Source organism: Arachis stenosperma, chromosome 7 (genome assembly GCF_014773155.1).
Source record: "Arachis stenosperma cultivar V10309 chromosome 7, arast.V10309.gnm1.PFL2, whole genome shotgun sequence".
NCBI classification, from domain to species: Eukaryota; Viridiplantae; Streptophyta; class Magnoliopsida; order Fabales; family Fabaceae; genus Arachis; species Arachis stenosperma.
In genome coordinates, this window is record NC_080383.1 from 56,408,045 (window position 1) to 56,415,337 (window position 7,293).

Sequence of the window (7,293 nt, forward strand, 5' to 3'; positions counted from 1 at the left end):
CCATACCTCTATAAATATGGATCATCCCATATATAATATTTGGACTCGCTTTTCAGCTTGTCCTTCTTATGCTTAGTAAAATTGGGAGGGAAGGTATGACTAACTAGATAATTAGTTACAGGTGCCTACCAAGGAACTACTTCAGATACTGCATGCAAGCTATCGAATGGAAAAGCATCATTGATAGGAGTAGAGTCATCCTTATTGTGCTTGATGAGCGGATAATTTGTACGCTTTTTGGCATTGTTTTTAGTATGTTTTTAGTATGTTTTAGTTAGTTTTTAGTATATTTTTATTAGTTTTTAGTTAAAATTCACTTTTCTGGACTTTACCATGAGTTTGTGTGTTTTTCTGTGATTTCAGGTATTTTCTGGCTGAAATTGAGGGACCTGAGCAAAAATCTGATTCAGAGACTGAAAAGGACTACAGATGCTGTTGGATTCTGACCTCCTTGCACTCGAAGTGGATTTTCTAGAGCTATAGAAGCCCAATTGGCGCGCTCTCAACGGCTTTGGAAAGTAGACATCCTGGGCTTTCCAGCAATGTATAATAGTCCATACTTTGCCCGAAATTTGATGGCCCAAACCGGCGTTCCAAATCAGCTCAAAACTGCCCGGCGTTAAACGCCGGAACTGGCACAAGAATGGGAGTTAAACGCTCAAACTGGCACAAAAGCTGGCATTTAACTCCAAGAAGAGTCTCTACACGAAAATGCTTCAATGCTCAGCCCAAGCACACACCAAGTGGGCCCGGAAGTGGATTTTTCTGTCATTTACTCATTTCTGTAGACCTTAGGCTACTAGTTCTTTATAAATAAGACCTTTTGCTATTGTATTTTCATCTGGGTAGCTATCTTTAGTCTTATGCTATCTTAGATCATTGGGAGGCTGGCCTCACGGCCATGCCTAGACCTTGTTCTTATGTATTTTCAACGGTGGAGTTTCTACACACCATAGATTAAGGTGTGGAGCTCTGCTGTACCTCGAGTATTAATGCAATTACTATTGTTCTTCTATTCAATTCAGCTTGTTCTTATTCCAAGATATTCATTCGCACCCAAGAACTTGATGAATGTGATGATTATGTGACGCTCATCATCATTCTCACTTATGAACGCGTGCCTGACAACCACTCCCGTTTTACAAGCAAACAAGGCTTGAATGTTTATCTCTTGGATTCCTTAATCGGAATCTTCGTGGTATAAGCTAGAATTGATGGTGGCATTCAAGAGAATCCGGAAGGTCTAAACCTTGTCTGTGGTATTCTGAGTAGGATTCAATGATTGAATGACTGTGACGAGCTTCAAACTCCTGAAGGCTGGGCGTTAATGACAGACGCAAAAGAATCACTGGATTCTATTCCAACCTGATTGAGAACCGACAGATGATTAGCCATGCCGTGACAGGGTGCGTTGAACATTTTCACTGAGAGGACGGGACTGTAGCCACTGACAACGGTGATGCCCAACATACAGCTTGCCATGGAAAGGATTAAGAAGGATTGGATGAAGACAGTAGGAAAGCAGAGAGACGGAAGGGACAAAGCATCTCCATACGCTTATCTGAAATTCTCACCAATGAATTACATAAGTATCTCTATCTTTATTCTATGTTTTATTCATATATCATCCATAACCATTTGAATTTTCCTGACTAAGATTTACAAGGTGACCATAGCTTGCTTCATACCAACAATCTCCGTGGGATCGACCCTTACTCGCGTAAGGTTTATTACTTGGACGACCCAGTGCACTTGCTGGTTAGTTGTGCGAAGTTGTGTTTATGCCATGGTATTGAGCACCAAGTTTTTGGATTCATTACCGGGGATAATTTGAGTTGTGAAAAGTAGTGATCACAATTTCGTGCACCAAGTTTTTGGCGCCGTTTCCGGGGATTGTTTCGAGTATGGACAACTGACGGTTCATCTTGTTGCTTAGATTAGGTATTTATCTTCAGAGTTCTTAAGAATGAATTCTAGTGTTTCAAGGTGATGTTCTTATCATCACCAAAGCTGATTGATTCTCATCAATTTAGCTCTTGAATACAATGTCCTGCTGAAGCTTGGCTAGCCATGTCTAATTTCTTTAGACTGAAGCTTTAGACTAACATTGCATGATTCCTGGAATTCTCATTAAGAATTTTGATATCTTTATTTTCTTTTCCACTTAATTTTCGAAAAATCCAAAAAAATTTACAAAATCATAAAAACCAAAAATATTTTATGTTTCTTGTTTGAGTCTAGTGTCTCAATTTAAGTTTGGTGTCAATTGCATATTTCTGTTCTTCTTGCATTCATTCATGTGTCTTCATTAATCTTCAAGTTGTTCTTGATGATTTCCTTGCTCTGATCTTTAAATTCTCTTGACTTGAGTGTTTTATTGTTTCTCATATGCATTCTCATTTTGTTAGTGTCAATAGTATACAAACTGCTAAGTTTGGTGTCTTGCATGCATTGTCATTTGATTTTGGTTGCATTTTGATTATTAAAAATCCAAAAATATTTTACTTTGTGTCTTTTCAAGTCAATAATACAAAGAATTGAAGATTCAGAACATACAGCAGAGAAATTACACAGAAAAAGCTGGGCGTTCAAAACACCTAGTGAAGAAGGAAAACTGGCGTTTAAACGCCAGCCAGGCCAAAAGGGTAGTGCTTTGGGCGTTAAACGCCAGAATGTGCACCATTCTGGGCGTTTAACGCCAGGATGGCACAAGAGGGAAGATTCTGTTTTTAATTCAAATTTTTTTCAGGTTTTCAAAATTTTTCAAAATCAAATCTTTTTCAAATCATATCTTTTCAATCATATGTTTTCAAAATCAACTTCTTTCCTTTTTAAAAAAAAATACTTGCTATCAATTAATGATTTGATTCAACATTTCAAGTATGTTTCCTTTTCTGTTGAGAAAGGTTTAATGTTTGAATCATATCTTTTCTTGTTAGCCAAGTCATTAATTTTCAAAATCAAATCTTTTTAAATTGCTTTTCAATCATATCTTTTTAATCACATCTTTTTCAAAATAGTTTTCAATCATATCTTTTTGATTTCTAATTTCAAAATCTTTTTCAAAAATCACTTGATTTCTTTTCCACTCTTAGTTTTCGAAAATCAATTAGTATTTTTCAAAATGTTTTTAAAATCTTTTACTTAATTTTTGAAAATTTCTTCCCCTCTTCTCACATCCTTCTATTTATGGACTAACACTATTCCTCAATGAACAATTCGAACTCCATCTCTCTTGATAAGTTCGAATTCTTCTACTTCTTCCTTCTATTTTTCTTTTCCTCTGACACCTCAAGGAGTCTCTATACTGTGACATAGAGGATTTCATACTTTCTTGTTCTCTTCTCTTTCATATGAGCAGAAGCAAAGACAAAAGCATTCTTGTTGAGGCTGACCCTGAACCTGAAAGGACCTTGAAGCGAAAGCTAAGAGAAGCTAAGGCACAACTCTCTGTAGAGGACCTAACAGAAATCTTCAAAGAAGAAGAACCCATGGCAGCCGAAAATAACAACAATGCCAACAATGCAAGAAAGGGAGCAAACAACTCTATGGGAGAAGCATCTCTATCCCTGCCATTGGAGCAAACAACTTTGAGGTTAAGCCTCAATTAGTTTCTCTAATGCAATAGAATTGTAAGTTCCATGGACTTCCACTGGAAGATCCTCATCAGTTTTTAGCTGAATTCTTGCAAATCTCTGACATTGTCAAGACTAATGGGGTTGACCCTGAGGTCTACAGACTTATGCTATTCCCTTTTGCTGTAAGAGACAAAGCTAGGATATGGTTGGACTCACAACCTAAAGAAAGTCTGAACTCTTGGGAAAAGCTAGTCAATGCCTTCTTGGCAAAGTTCTTTCCACCTCAAAAATTGAGTAAGCTTAGAGTGGAAGTCCAAACCTTCAGACAGAAGGAAGGAGAATCCCTCTTTGAAGCTTGGGAAAGATACAAACAATTAATCAGAAAGTGTCCCTCTGACATGCTTTCTGAATGGAGCATCATAGGTATTTTCTATGATGGTCTCTCTGAACTATCCAAGATGTCATTGGATAGCTCTGCTAGAGGATCTCTTCATCTGAAGAAGACGCCTACAGAAGCTCAAGAACTAATTGAAATGGTTGCAAATAACCAATTCATGTACACTTCTGAAAGGAATCCTGTGAACAATGGGACGAATCAGAAGAAAGGAGTTCTTGAGATTGATACTCTGAATGCCATATTGGCTCAGAACAAGATATTGACTCAGCAAGTCAATTTGATTTCTCAAAGTCTGTCTGGAATGCAAAATGCACCAGGCAGTACTAAGGATGCTTCATCTGAAAAAGAAGCTTATGATCCTGAGAACCCTTTAATGGAAGAGGTGAATTACATGGGAGAACCCTATGGAAATACCTATAATTCTTCATGGAGAAATCATCCAAATTTCTCATGGAAGGATCAATTGAGACCTCAACAAGGTTTCAACAATAATAATGGTGGAAGAAACAGGTTTAGCAATGGCAAGCCTTTTCCATCATCTTCTCAGCAATAGATAGAGAAGTCTAAGCAGAACCACTCTGACTTAGCAACCATGGTCTCTGATCTAATCAAAACCACTCAAAGTTTCATAACTGAAACAAGGTCCTCCATTAGGAATTTGGAGGCACAAGTGGGACAGCTGAGCAAGAAAATTACTGAACTCCCTCCTAGTACTCTTCCAAGCAATACAGAAGAGAATCCAAAAGGAGAATGCAAGGCCATTAACATGACCTACATGGCCGAACTGGGAGAGGATGAAGAGGCAGTGAGCGCCACTGAGGAAGACCTCAATGGACGTCCACTGGCCTCCAATGAGTTCCCTAATGACGAACCATGGGAATCTGAGGCTCACACTGAGACCATAGAGATTCCATTGGATTTACTTCTGCCATTCATGAGCTCTGATGAGTATTCTTCCTCTGAAGAGGATGAGTATGTCACTGAAGAGCAAGTTGCTAAATACCTTGGAGCAATCATGAAGCTAAATGACAAGTTATTTGGTAATGAGACTTGGGAGAACGAACCTCCTTTGCTCACCAATGAACTGGATGACTTGTCTAGGCAGAAATTATCTCAAAAGAGACAAGATCCTGGAAAGTTTTCAATACCTTGTACCATAGGCACCATGACCTTTAAGAAGGCCTTGTGTGACCTAGGATCAAGTGTAAACCTCATGCCTCTCTCTGTAATTGAGAAGCTAGGGAACTTTGAGGTGTAAGCTGCAAGAATCTCACTAGAGATGGCAGACAATTCAAGAAAACAAGCTTATGGACTTGTAGAGGATGTTTTGGTAAAGATTGAAGACCATTAAATCACTACTGATTTCATAGTCCTAGAGACTGGGAAGTGCATGGATGAATCCATCATCCTTGGCAGACCCTTCCTAGCCACAGCAAAGGCTATGATTGATGTGGACAGAGGAGAATTGATCATTCAAGTGAATGAAGAATCCTTTGTGTTTAAGGCTCAAGGATACCCCTCTGTCACCATGGAGAGGAAGCATGAAGAGCTTCTCTCAAAACAGAGTCAAACAGAGCCCCCACAGTCAAACTCTAAGTTTGGTGTTGGGAGGCCACAACCAAATTCTAAGTTTGGTGTTGAACCCCCACATTCAAACTCTAAGTTTGGTGTTGGGAGGTTCCAACATTGCTCTGAGTATCTGTGAGGCTCCATGAGAGTCCACTGTCAAGCTACTGACATTAAAGAAGCGCTTGTTGGGAGGCAACCCAATGTTATATTTTATCTATTTTCCTTTGTTATTTTATGTTTTCTGTAGGTTGATGATCATGAGAAGTCACAAAATCAATTAAAAAAAAGCAAAAACAGAATGAAAAACAGAAAGAAAAACAGCACACCCTGGAGGAGAACTTGCTGGCGTTTAAACGCCAGTAAAGCTAGCAAATGGGCGTTTAACGCCCAGTCTGGCACCATTCTGGGCGTTTAACGCCAGAAAGGGGCACCAGACTGGCGTTAAACGCCAGGAAAGGGCAAGAAGCTGGCGTTAAACGCCAGAAATGGGCACCAGCCCGGCGTTTAACGCCAGAATTGGCACAAAGAGCAATTTTGCTCGCTAATTGGTGCAGGGATGACTTTTCCTTGACACCTCAGGATCTGTGGATCCCACAGGATCCCCACCTACCCCACCACCCTCTCTCTTCTTCACCCATTCACCAATCACCTCAACACCTCTTCCCCAAAAACCCCTCACCTATCAAATCCCATCTTTCTCTTCACCACTCACATCCATCCTTCATAAAACCTCACCTACCTCACCATTCAAATTCAAACCACTTTCCCTCCCAAACCCACCCTCCCATAGCCGAACCCTACCCCTCTCTCCACCCCTATATAAACCCATCTTCACTCCTTCATTTTCACACAACCTAAACACTACTTCTCCCCCTTTGGCCGAACCATACGCCATCTCCATCTCCATCTCCTCTATTTCTTCTTCTTCTACTCTCTTCTTTCTTCTTTTGCTCGAGGACGAGCAAACCTTTTAAGTTTGGTGTGGTAAAAGCATTGATTTTTGTTTTTCCATAACCATTTATGGCATCCAAGGCCGGAGAAACCTCTAGAAAGAGGAAAGGGAAGGCAAAAGCTTCTACCTCCGAGTCATGGGAGATGGAGAGATTCATCTTAAGGGTGCATCAAGACCACTTCTATGAAGTTGTGGCCAAGAAGAAGGTGATCCCTGAGATCCCTTCCAAACTCAAAAAGGGTCAACTTTGATCAAAGGTTGGACCAAATCCTCATGGATACCACTAAGAAAAGGATGGAGCAAGCAAAAGATACCACTCATCATGAAATCCCTGAGATGCCTCAAGGGATGCACTTTCCTCCACAAAACTATTGGGAGCAAATCAACACCTCCCTAGGAGAATTGAGTTCCAACATGGGACAACTAAGGGTGGAGCACCAAGAACATTCCATCCTCCTCCATGAAATTAGAGAAGATCAAAGAATCATGAGAGAGGAGCAACAAAGGCAAGGAAGAGACATTGAGGAGCTCAAGCACTCCATAAGACCTTCAAGAGGAAGAACAAGCCGCCATCACTAAGGTGGACCCATTCTTTAATTTCCTTGTTCTTTATTTTCCTATTTTTCGAAAAATCATGCTTATGTTTATCTATGTTTGTGTCTTATGATCATTAGTGTCTTAGTGTCTATGCCTTAAAGTTATGAATGTCCTATGAATCCATCACCTTTCTTAAATGAAAAATGTTCTTAATTGAAAAAGAGAAGAATTACATGAATTTTAAATTTTATAACAGATTA